Here is a 13392-nt window from a genome sequence, read left to right on the forward strand (position 1 = left end):
AGGTAAATAAATAGAGTTAGAAAAAAAATCATCCTAAGTTAGGTAACTGAGACCCAGAAAGACAAATGGTGTATATTTGCTTATGTGTGGATGCTAGCTGTTAAGTCCTTGATAATCAAGATACAACCTGTATCACCACATAGAACAGAACTACAAGAAGAGAATACAGGGGAAAGTTGTATCTTACTAGTAACGGGAAATAGAATAGATGGTTATGGATGGATGGTGGGGCAGGAACAGGAGGAGCAGATGGGGAGGAGAAGAAGTAAGAGGGTGAGGGAGGACAATGGGGAGGAGTAGCTAATACTAAGGACCATTTGAGGCATCATGTGGAAAACCAATATAGAAGAAATTATGCAATTATATTTTAATTCCAGAAACATATATAAAATATTAAAAAGGAAGATGTGTGCTTATTTTAGTTATTTCATTAATTAATTTTTGCTTGTGTCTTAGTCATATTTTGTGTTTCAGTGATTATAGCTTCATTTGTTTTCTTCCTGCAGGCTCCTGGCTATGCTTATTCCTCTCTTCAGTTTGAAGAATTTTTTTCTATTCTTTCTTTCTTTGTTTTTTTTTTTATTTTAGTATTTTTTTGTAGTACTGGTTAGGTGAACAAGGTAAACATTTTAGCCTGATCATGTCAGGGAAAGTTTTTCTTTGTCCTTCATCTTTACCTTATAGTTTTATTTGATACAGTAGTCTAGGTTGGAACCCGTATTTTTAGAACTTGAGGTTCATTCTCAGGGAACTTTTCGGTTTTAATGTTCATAAACACAAGGTTTTTCTGTTGTGCTTTCCTTTATATGTGACTACTGGTGTTTTCATTTCATGTTCTGAGGAAATTGAGAGAATCATAAAGATACATTTTAAAGACGTGTACTCCACCAAATTGGAAAATGCAGAGAAATGGGTAAATTTGTCAACACACAATTCTTCCCCTTTTCTCACAGTGCCATCCTTCAATCTCTGCTTTGTCCTTTGGTGCAAGTTTTTTCTTACAGAATTATCTAATGTGATATTAGTATTACAGAACAGTTTAGCAAAAACTGCCATCATATGTTTTAAATTTGTTCGTTTGTTCTGAAATTAGTGGAGTGTAAGGGCATGGAGGTCTTTGTGCTCACAGAGGAACACTAGGGAGACCTAAAATGTTAAACACGTGGGTTGTTCCTTCAAGGGAAGAAATGCAGCACTGTTTTCTTCCCAGAAGGCAGGGAGCATTCTAGCCCGATGACTTTGCACTGTGTGGTGGAGACTACACCACACCTTCCGTGATCCTTATCATAAGCTCACTTTTCAAGTCAGTCAATAGAACATATGTTTTTTTTTAAATATTTTTTCTTATAAATATGGATGAACAAGTATCTCTTTAGTGCATTTGAGTTCTTTGAGTGTATGTCTGGGAGTGGTATAGCTATATAATGGTATAGTTGTGTTTTAGCATCTTGAAAAACCTCCATACTGATTTTCATAGTCCGTATTACATTCCCACTAACAGTGAATAAGAATTTCTCTTCCCCAACTGTCAACATCAAACTAAATGGAGAGAAACTCCCAGCTATTTCACTGAAATCAGGAAGAAGACAAGGTTGTCCACTCTCTTCATATCTATTCAATATAGTTCTTGAGGTCCTAGCTAAAGCAATAAGACACCAGAGGGAGATCAAAGGGATACAAATCAGAAGAGAAGAAGTCAACCTCTCACTGTTTGCTGATGATATTATAGTTTACAGAAGTGATGCCAAAAATTCTACTAAGGAACTTCTGCAACTCATAAACACTTTCTGCAATGTAGCAGGATACAAGATTAACTAAAAAAAAAAAAACAAAAACAGTAGCCCTCCTGTACACAGGTGATAAAAGGGCTGGGGAAGAAATCAGAGAATCAACATCCTTCACAGTAGCCACAAATAGCATAAAATATCTTGGAGTAACTCTAAACAAACAAGTGAATGACTTGTATGACAAGAACTTTAAATCTTTGAAGAAAGAAATTGAAGAAGACACCAGAAAGTGGAAAGATATCCCATGCTCTTGGGTAGGCAGAATTAACATAGTAAAAATGGCAATCTTACCACAATCAATCTACAGATTCAACACAATGCCCATGAAAATCTCAGCAAAATTCTTCAAAGACTTTGAAAGAACAGTACTCAACTTCATATGGAAAAACAAAAAACCCAGGATAGCCAAAACAATCCTGTACAATGAAAGAACTTCTGGAGGCATCACAATCCCCGACTTCAAATTCTACTACAGAGCTACAGTACTGAAAACACCCTGGTATTGGCATAAGAATAGACAGGAGGACCAATGGAACCAAATAGAAGACCCGGATATCAATCCACACATCTTCGAACACTGGATTTTTGACAAAGAAGCAAAAAAAAAAAAATCAAATGGAAAAAAGAAAGCATATTTAACAAGTGGTACTGGCATAACTGGATATCAACATGTAGAAGAAAGAAAATAGATCCATATCTATCATCATGCACAAACTCAAGTACAAATGGATCAAAGACCTCAACATAAAGCCAGCTACACTGAAACTTATAGAAGAGAAAGTGGAAAGTACACTTGAACACATTGGCACAGGAGACCACTTCCTAAATAGAACCCCAGCAGCACAGACACTGAGAGAAACAATTAATAAATGTGACCTCCTGAAACTGAAAAGCTTCTGTAAAGCAAAGGACATGGTCAACAAGACAAAATGACAGCCTACCGAATGGGTAAAGATCTTCACTAACCCCACATCAGACAGAAGTCTGATCTCCAAAATACACAAAGAACTCAAGAAATTGGACACCAAAGGAACATGTAATCCAATAAAAAAAGGAGCACAGACCTTAAGAGAGAACTCTCAACGGAGGAATCTAAAATGGCTGAAAGACACTTAAGGAAATGTTCAATATTCTTACTCATCAGAGAAATGCAAATCAGCACAACTCTGAGATTCCATCTTACATCTGTAAAAATGGCCAAGATCAAAAACACCGAGGACAACTTATGCTAGAGAGGTTGTGGGAAAAGGAAACACTTCTGCATTGCTGGTGGGAATGCAAGCTGGTACAGCCCCTTTGGATGTCAGTGTGGCGATTTCTCAGAAAATTAGGAAACAACCTTCCTCAAGACCCAATAATACTACTTTTGGGTATATATCCAAATGATGCTCAATCGTGCCACAAGGACATGTGCTCAACTATGTTCATAGCAGCATTATTTGTCATAGCCAGAACCTGGAAACAACCTTAATGCCCCTCGACTGGAAAATGGATAAGGAAAATGTGGTACATTTACATGATGGAGTACTACACAGCAGGAAAAAATGACATCTTGAATTTTGCAGGAAAATGGATGGAGCTAGAAAACATTTTGAGTGAGATAATGCAGACCCAGAAAGATAATTATTACATGTATTCACTCATAAGTGGTTTTTAAACATAAAGCAAAGAAAACCATCCTACAAACCACAATCCCAGAGAATTTAGACAACAGTGAGGACCCTAAGAGTGACACACATGGATCTAATCTACATGGGAAGTAGAAAGTAGAAAAAGACAAGATCTCCTGAGTAAATTGCGAGCATGAGGACCTTGGGGGAGGACTGAAGAGGGGAGGGAGAAGCAGGGAGGGGAAGAGAGAAAAATGTAAAGCTCAATAAAAATCAATAAAAAAGAAATTTCTCTTTCACATCTTTACCAGCATTTGCTGTCATTCATTTTCTTAATGATGGTCATCCTGACTATGGTGAGACAAAATCCCAGAATTGTTTTAAATTACATTTCCCTGTTGATATGAATGTTAAATACTTTAATGGTATTTATTGGCCATTTGATGCTCTTCTTTGAACATTCTCTATTCAATTCCATGGTCTGCTTTTTCATTGGGTTATTTGTTTTGTTTTTGTATTTTGAGGTTTTTTTAAAAAAATATATATCCTGTATATTAATTATCTTTTGAACGTATAGCCAGAAAATATTTTTGCCCATTCTGCAGGGTACATTTTCCTCAATTAACAGGACCTTTTGCTGTATGGAAACTTTTTAATTTCATGAGGGCAGAGTTTTTGTTTGTTGTTCTTATCTCCTTGAACATGTGGAATCCTTACCTGTGCTGTGCATAGATCTTGAAGACTTCTCTGTTTATTCCTCTAACACCTTCAGAGTTTTAGGTCTTATGTTTGGATCTTTAATTCATTTAGAATTTTTCTTGTCTAAGTAGAGGGGAAAGTACCTAACTTCATTCTTCTACATGTATATCTTTTCCCAGCATACTTATTAATGAAACTGTTTCTTCTACAAATGAATATTTTGGCATCTCTGCCAAAAATCAAGTGGCTGCAGCTCCATGGGTTCATATCTGGATCTCATCCATCAGTACAATGCTGTTTTAAAAGTAATTTTTAAAGATTTATTTATTTTATGCATATAGAGTTCTATCTGCATGTACACCTGCAGGCCAAAATTGGGCATCAGATCCCATTTTAGATGATTGTGAGCCACCATGTTGTTGCTGAAGTTGAACTCAGAACCCCTGGAAGAGCTGCCAATGCTCTGAACCACTGAACTATCTCTACAAACTCCTATGGAACCTCTCCTCATGGAAGTTGTCACATGCACTTCACAGACAGTTTTGGTGTAGCCACACTCAATTTTTATTTAGCTTACTTTATTCCTCAAAGGAATTTAGTATGCTTTGTTGTGTAAATGGGATTGAATGATCACCAAGAAAGTTTTAAATACACCTACAACAGACCCCTTGGGACCAGATTCCCGAAGTTTGAACCAGCACTGGTTGTCTAGTTGTGTTGAACTGAATTGCCTTCTTGCCTCCTATATATAATTTCTTTTTGGTCTTGTGAAAGTCTCAATGATTTCCCACAGTAGAGTATTTCTTTTCTGATTTTGCCTATTTGATGTTTTTTGTTTTATCATTATGTGTATATCTTGCCTTAATTTGGGAAAGTTTTCTTCTATGATACTGTTGAATATCTGTACTATACCATTGGATTGGGGTCCTTATTCATTTATGTCTGAAGATTTGGTCTTTTCATGGTGTTCACAGTCCTTGCATGCTCCTTTTATGTGGTTTTATAAAAATTTTCATATTGGAGTTGGAAAGATTGCTCAGCGGTTAAGAGCATTTTTTGTTCTTGCAGAGAACTCATGCTAGGCTCCCACAACTCACGTGGCAGCTGACAGCATTTGTGACTGCAGTCCAAGGGGACCCAGTGTCCTCTCCTGACCCCCATGGGCACCAGGAATGCACATAGTGCATATATACACATGTAGTCAGAACATTCATATACATAAAATAAAAATAAATAGCTCATTTTTTTTCATGTTCTTTGATTGTGTGGTCTAATTCTTCTGTTCTACCTGCAATCTCAATGTTCTGTTTTCCACTTTTATTCTAGGAAGGTTTTCATCTCAGTGTTCCAATGGGACCATTGGGCTTTCTAATTGTGTCTTCATTTCAGCTTGAGTTCTTTATTTTTATTTCTTTACTGACTTCAATTTTCTAATCCTGAATTATTTTTGTCATTTCATTCAGTCATATGTTTGTATTTTCTCAGGTATTTATTTGCTTTAAGTTCATTGATCTATTTTAAAACATTATTTTTTTAAAATTAAATTTATTCGTTTTTTTACGTCCTGACCATTCACTCCCCCTCTGCCCTCTGCTCCTGTGCACTCCTCCTCTGTTTCTGTTCTGAAAGGGGCAGGCCTCTCATGGGTGTCAACAAAGCATGGCATACCAAGTTGAGGCAGGATTAAGCTCCTCCCGTTGTATTAATGCTGGGCGAGGTGACCAGTATGAAGAATAGGTTCCTAAAAGCCTGTCAAAGGGTCAGGGACAGGTCTCATTCCCACTACTAGGAGTCCCACAGGTAGACCAAGCTACACAACTGTCACACAGATGTAGAGGGCCCAGGTTGGTCTCATGCAGGCTCCAGAGTTTGTTAGCACCTTTGAGGCCTTGCTAGTTGTCTCTGTGGGGTCCCTTGAGATGGTCTTGACTCCCCTGGCTTATGCAATCCTTTCTTTCAACAGGATTCCCAGAGGATGACTCAGTGCTTGGTTGTAGATATTTGCATCTGCATCCATCAGTTACTGGACGAATGCTCTCTGAAGACACTTAGGGTAGTCACCAGTCTGGTTACAGGAGATGGCCAGTTCAGGCTACTTGTCCACTATTGTTAGAAGTCTTAGCAGGGCTAAACCTTATAGATTCATGGGGGTGTCCCTTGCACCAGGTTTCCACCTGATGCTGAAATTCGCTCCTCCCTACAAGGCATCTCTTTTATTACTCTCCCCCTCTATCCTGCTCCCAACCCAGTTCCTCCTGTTTCCATTCCCACCCACCCCCAGTTTACCCAGGAGATCTCTTCTATTTTCCCTCCCCAGGGAAATCCATTTGCCACTCCTTGGGCCCTCCCTGTTACCTATACTCTTTGGGGCTGTTTATTGTAGCATGATTATCCTTTAATTTATAGCTATTATCCACTTATGAGTGAGTACATACTGTGGGAATTGCTACCCCGAGTTATATTTCCCTGCCCCCATTTGAGGTGCTTATCTGCAAAGAACCTTAACTTCCCTCTGCTCCTGGAGTTGGATGAGGAAGTTTGAGTACACATGATTATTCCTTGATCCCTGCTGGGGTCAGGTGACAGTCCCTACTGGGGACAGGTGAAGGTTGAGTGCACGTGATCAGTCCTTGACCCCTACTGGGGTCAGGTGAGAGTCCCTCCTTGGGTCAGGTGACAGTCCCTTCACAGCCCCCTCCCCATTTGGTGCCATGGTATAAAAGCTAGCCCCAGCAGAACAATAAATGAGCTGCTGTTTCACCTAAACCTCGTGCTCTGTGGATTTCATTCAACCTGGACACTCTCCGCCGAGACTCGTGGTTCCAGACCGTGCAGGCGCGGTACATATCATGTTTGTCTTTCTGTGTCAGGAACATTTCTTTAGGCCATGTGGCGTTTGGACTGATGACATTTGTCTTGGCTTTTCATATTGTTTCTGTTTTTGTCATGAGACCTGGGAATGTGGACTTCTGTTATTAGTTGTGTGCCTACTGTGAGGTTATGGACTGTTGAGTGGAAGTTTGCTCTTCCCTCCTTCCCTCCCTGCTTTCCTGCCTTCTTCCCTCCCTCCCTCCCCTCCCTCTGTTCTTTCTTTTCCTTCCTTCCATCTTTCTTTTTGGTTTTGCAGTCCAGCTAGGTTGATTTCTGATCAAGTATAAAGAATTGATAGTTCAGTACTTCTGATACTCAGTATTAATTTTGGTTTGGTAGAATGGTGTGATTCTAATTCAGTGGGAATCCAAAAATAATGCAAGTGGGACAAATACCTGGATCTTCTTGGACTTGTTTGCAAGCTGCACCATCCAAACTATGCCTAGGAATGTGAGGATGGAGTGAGTAGGCCAGATTCTTTGTCCCTTACCAGGCTAGGTCTGGGGCTAGGAATGGGGCAAGGGCTAGCATATAGACTGTGGGAATTTGGCTAGGCCCGAGAGTTTGGGATGGTGTGACAGGAATTATCAGGTTGCACAGTATAAAAATTGTACATTCCAGTCTAGCCATTAAGAATGAATATGGTAAACATGGTCTAGGATCTTAGTTCACAGGATACCTGACCTAGGCTAAGCCTGGAATTTGGATATGGTGTGGATGGGCTTTGGCTGGCAGACTCAGTAGACAGGGATGATGCACAACTGCCAAGCCTAGATTTTGGGAATAACATAGCCAGGCAAGTCTGTGGAACTTTCCAGACTGAACTGGTGCACAGCATGTGTGACTCAGGCTAGGTCTGGAGGATGGATGTGCTATGGGCAGGTCAGGACCAGGCAGAGTTGCTAGGGTGACTAATACACAGCATATGCAACCAGGACCAAGGCTAGTGAGTGGAGCACAGGCTGGTTAAGGTCAGGCAAACTCATCAGTCTGGGCTCCTATTCTGAACATTGTGCACAGCTCAGCCTCATGGGATTCTCCTTGACTTTTTTTTCAAGTTAATTTCACATCCAGCTCTTTTGCTGAGTGTGTTTCTCAACCTGAGGAGTTTTCTGATGAGTTCTTTAGTATATTATATTATACTATATTATACTATTATATTATATATTTTATATTTTAGTATTTTATATGTTACAATCATATTAGCCCAAAGAGTACTTTATACACTTCCTTTCTTTTATTCTCTTTTTTATTTATGTGAAATTACTTTTTCATTTATCTTACCACTCTCGCAAAGAATTTAAACATTATTTTGAACAGAAATTGAGAGACTTGACATCCTTGTCTTGTTCCTCAATTTACTAGAAATGCTTAGAGTTTTCCTGCATTTCTTGTTATGCTGGATTGACTTGCATGTTGCCTTTGTTATGCTGAGATATGTCCCTTATGTCCTGAGTTTCTCTAAGGCTTTTATCATGAAAGGGTGTTGGAATTTTTCCTCTTATTGAAATATTTATTTCCCCTCACATAATATATCCTGATTTGGTTTCTCCTCCTCCACTCCTCCCAGTTTTTCCTCACTTTCCCTTATATCTGGTTCAACTATGTTTCTTATTAGAAAATAAACAGAGACCAATGCAGTAGAGTAGGAAAAGCCAAACAAACAGAAGGAAAAGAGACCAAGAAAAAGTACATGAAACAGATGCAGATGCAGAGATGAACTCATTCACACTCTCAGAAATTTCATAAAACAGTAAATTACATAAAACAGTAAATAATTTCCCAAAGGACCAATAGGGTATAAAGAAAAACATATAAATAAAACAAAATAAAAATAAAATTATCTGTCATCTATCTATCTATCTATCTATCTATCTATCTATCTATCTATCTATCTATCTATCTAGCTATCTATCTTCTCTTATATCCCTGACATGACATTATGAGGCAAGGAATTTCCAAAGATGCCATTAAACTCATTTTCTCTTGGCCATCTGATGCTGGGAATATAGCCTACCCTTAAAAGTAGTTTGTTTTTAAATTTTCACTTGCATGTGGTTATCAATTGCAGATAGCTTCTGGTTTAGGATGGGACATGTATCCACTTCTTCAGCTCTAGAACCCCATCTTGAGCAGACCCATTCCAGCCCTGTGCATGCTGGCATACTCTCTGTGAGTTCATATGTGCATTTGTTCTCTGGTATTTTGAAGGCCTAATTATTTCCATGGTGTTCTCCATCTTCTTTAGCTCTTTTTGCTTCTCATTCTACAGGATTACCTGAGACCTGAGGGAAATGATTTGATGGAGACATGATGTAGGAGGGTCACCTGTCTATGTGTTACTTTCATTAGTTAATAAAGAGACTGCCTTGGCCTTTGATAGGACAACAGCTTAGATAGGCAGGGTAGACAGAACAGAATTGTGGGAGAAAAAAAGCAGAGTCAGGCAACTGCCATGAAGCTCCAGCCCAAGATGGGTGTGGGTTAGACTCCTCCTGGTAAGCCACAACCTTGTGGTGGCATTCAGATTATTAGATATGGGTTAGTCAAGATGTGAGAGTTAGCCAATAAGAGACTGGAGATAACGGGCTAGGCAATGTTTAAAAGAATACAGTTTCCGTGTAATTATTTCAGGTAAAGCTAGCCAGGTGGGTGATGGGAAGCGGCCTGCTGTTCCTTTTACAAATGGCTGCCCAACATGTTAATTAACTCCATGTAAAACCTAAGGGGACTTAAAAAGGAATTCTAGACACAAATTTAGAGTTTAACACAGCTTTTTGCTGTTTGCTAGGGCATGCTGTAGAGAGATTTCCTGATTCAGCAACAACAGCAGGAAAAAGCTGCACCATTTTAAAATTCAGCTTCTTGGGCTGTGCCGCTGGTGCAATCTCTGGCTATTTAGCGTTTCTGGGCTCCGATGTTTGTGTGCCCACTCGGGATCTGGAAGAAAGTACTCTGAGACCATGTCAATGGCTCAGCGCTTCCTGCCTGCACCTGGGCAGACGGTGGAATCAAGGTTAGGCAGGCAGGAAAGCATGGCGGATTTCTGCCGCCATACATAGAGATGTTTCCAGGCTGCTCAGTGTGCGTGTCAGATTTGGATGTAACTTGGATGAAAAGAGTTTCTGTGCTGCATGCCCAGTCTCAGAGTTAAACTGTTGACTGTGGCTCCTTCCTAGTCGCCCCAGAGCTAACAGAAATGGTGCGTTCACCATTTTGAAATTGGAGAGAGGTGGAGCCAATATCCAGAGCAGCCTGCAGCTCTGCAGCTCAGAGGCACAAGCGGCTCCGCCATATTGGCAAGCAGGCAGTATCTGTTTTTGGTGGGGGAGAATTGTCTGTATTCTGTTAAACATGTTTTAAATAAATGCTGATTGGCCAGGCAGAAGGTGTAGGTGGGAAAACCAGACAGGAAGTGGAAATGATGCAAGGAGAGCAGGAGAATTCTGGGGAGGAGGAAGTTGATTCCTCCCACTCCTGCCCAGATCACCGAAGCAGCAGGAAGTGAGCTGCCCCACTGAAAAAGGTACTGAGCCACATGGCTAACATAGAATGGGTTAATCAAGATGTGAGAGTTAACTAATAAGTAGCCAGACCTAATGGGCCAATCAGCTTTATAACTTATGGAGAGCTCGTGTGTGATTTTTCTCTGGGACTAAATAGCTGGGGAGCTGGGCTGGACAGAAACCCCCAACAAACAAACAGGCCCCCTCATGTTACATGTTTTGACCTAGGAATGTCACAGATTAGATTCTTAAGTGCTTAGTGGTTTAAAACTGCAAAAACAAAAATGCTCCTAGATAGTAAAAAATTACAGATTCACAATAGGACAGATTCAGATATAAAAGACCTCTAAATGGGTCACAGTGTTGGATGAGTGTACATAGGCTTGAGAGAGAGAGAAGAAAAAAATATAGAGAATAAAGTTAATGCCTTAAAAAAGGTAAAGTCTTTAAAGAGACAGAGTACAGGTAGTTGTAGATTAAAAGAAATAAAGAAAAATAAGCCATGTAAAAATGGAAAATTCACAGAGAGTCTGGATTCTGTATATTGTATTTTCTTTAAAATTTTTGACTATGAAGGAGCTAAGTACAGCGAGACATTTCATTGAATGGGCTGCTAGGCTAAACCACCATGTATATTATTATAAGGGTATTATGACTTCAGAATTTTGATCTAAGTATATGATACTTTGGAAAAGAAATTCTTCTTTTGTTTTCACAGAGGATGAGACCCTGTGGATTCCTTCTATCCCAATATGGTATGACAGACCACGCCATCCTGAAAGGTTGCTATGAACACCCTCAAATAAATTACTTCACACAGGATATACCATAAAAGACCTGATTAACAATGCCCCTATACAGCAGGAAGAAGTTTGCAGAGAAATAACTGTGCTCATATTCCCAAATATTGTTTATAAACGTTCTTTTACATTTAAGGGGGATATGATATAGATATGAATACTTTGCATTGTATGGCTTTTAAGGTCAATTTTGTTATATGTATATGTATTTCTAATTTTGATTAATGTATTGTGATTGTGTAGTTCATTTAAAATGTAATGTATAATTAGGAAGTATAGGTTGTTAATGGAAAATCATCAATAATAATCAAGCTTATAGTCATGTTAGTTAGATTTTCTAGATATGTAGAGATATATTTCAGTTAAATAGGCATTCTTCATATCTTTCAAAGACTACAGACTATGACATTTAATGTTTAAGAACTTAGGGCTTTTCATGACAATGAAACACGTATGCTCCTGGCAGCACCAAACTACTTCAAGAGGAAAATGGGCATTGAAGAGACTCCTTATGGAGTTGGTTAGTCATTTGGGCAAGAAATTGCTCTTGCCTGGACTGATGCATAAACTGGACACAGAGAACCCGCAGAGAGAGGACTGATGAGCTTGCCTAAACCTAAAGGTGAGATGATCTTTCAGGGTTCCTGATTCATGAAAGAGTCTGCGAGACATTCTGCAGGACACAGTAGATTGTGACCGAACTGCCTTTAAAAGTTCCTGCTTCATGGAAATTCTGCTGGAAATATGGGCCTGTAGGCTGAAGATGGATGCCCCAACAGTACAGAGGAACTTTGGGTGACTGTACAGGCATCAACATGGTCACACATGGTGGCCCAGACACCTCACATCCTTAAGGTCTTCGGTGGTAAGAGGAGCCATGGACATTTACACAGACTGTGGCTGCAGCAAGGTTACAAACCAAGACATGGCCCTTGGTAGCAGCCCCTGCACAGATTTCACCACTGCCCTGGGTGGCAAGCAGGCTGCTCACACTAGTCTATTCCTCACCAGTTTCATCCCGTCAGATTTGCCTCTCGCCACTGGACATGAGCCGCTCTACCTCTCTCTTTCTCTGCCCACCATCATCGTCTCAGTGGTTTCTTCTATCCACTCAGGCCATGTGGCACCAGTCAGGGGTTGCTCAGCTACACTTATTGCTGATTTTTTCACAATTCCCAAGAAATGGAAATTACCTTAATGTCCTACAGTCAACGAATGGATAATGAAAATGTGGTACATAAACACTGTGAAATGCTATTCAGCTGTAAAGAAAAATAAAATTAGGATAGATCATATTCAGTGAGATAGTTCAAACCCAGAAAGACAAACATCACATAGAACATGCCTCTTACTGGAGACACCTAGATCCAAATCTCCAGATGCAAGTATATACCTGTAGTAACTGCAGAAATCAGGAAAGTAAAATGGAACCCTTGACTGCTTCTGGGGAGCTGTGGAGAGGAGACTATATGTGTACAAGTGATCTGATCAGGGAAGTGGAAAAAGAGGATGTTGGCAGAGGCTGCTTTTTCATTTCCTGGCAGGCCAGACCTGAAAAAAGTCACTCAGAAACTATTTGAATTACAACGTTGCTTGGCCTATTAGCTTATGCACATTTCTAGCTAACTCTTACATCTTAAACCAACCTATCTCTATCAATCTGTGCATCACCACAAGGTCATGGCCTGCTGGTAAGGTTTTGGCATCTGTCTCCTCTGGCGGTTACATGGTGTCTCACTGACTCCACATACTCTCTCCTCCTTCATCTGCTTGGAATTCTCACCTTGCCCTTTTCTGCACTGGAATAGACCCAAAGCAGCTTCTTTATTAATCAATGATATTCACAGCACACTGCGGGGAATCCCACATACAGAAGAAGGTGGGAGGAGGATAAAATAGCAATGTGAATTTCAGAAAAATCTACAAGGAATTATACTAATACTCTGTACCCAAAATGTACATAATTCAAATGTAGTTTTAACGAATTTTTCTCACCTGATCTGCTGGTGCTCCCTCAAGAGTCAATGACTACACAACTAAACCTCTAATACCAGAACACAAGATGGTCTGACTGTTGGCCAAAGCTTCCTATCAGACTCTCCAAGCATATAGCTTACTG

The sequence above is a fragment of the Myodes glareolus genome, chromosome 12 (assembly GCF_982192425.1).
Source record: "Myodes glareolus chromosome 12, mMyoGla1.1, whole genome shotgun sequence".
Taxonomy (NCBI): domain Eukaryota; kingdom Metazoa; phylum Chordata; class Mammalia; order Rodentia; family Cricetidae; genus Myodes; species Myodes glareolus.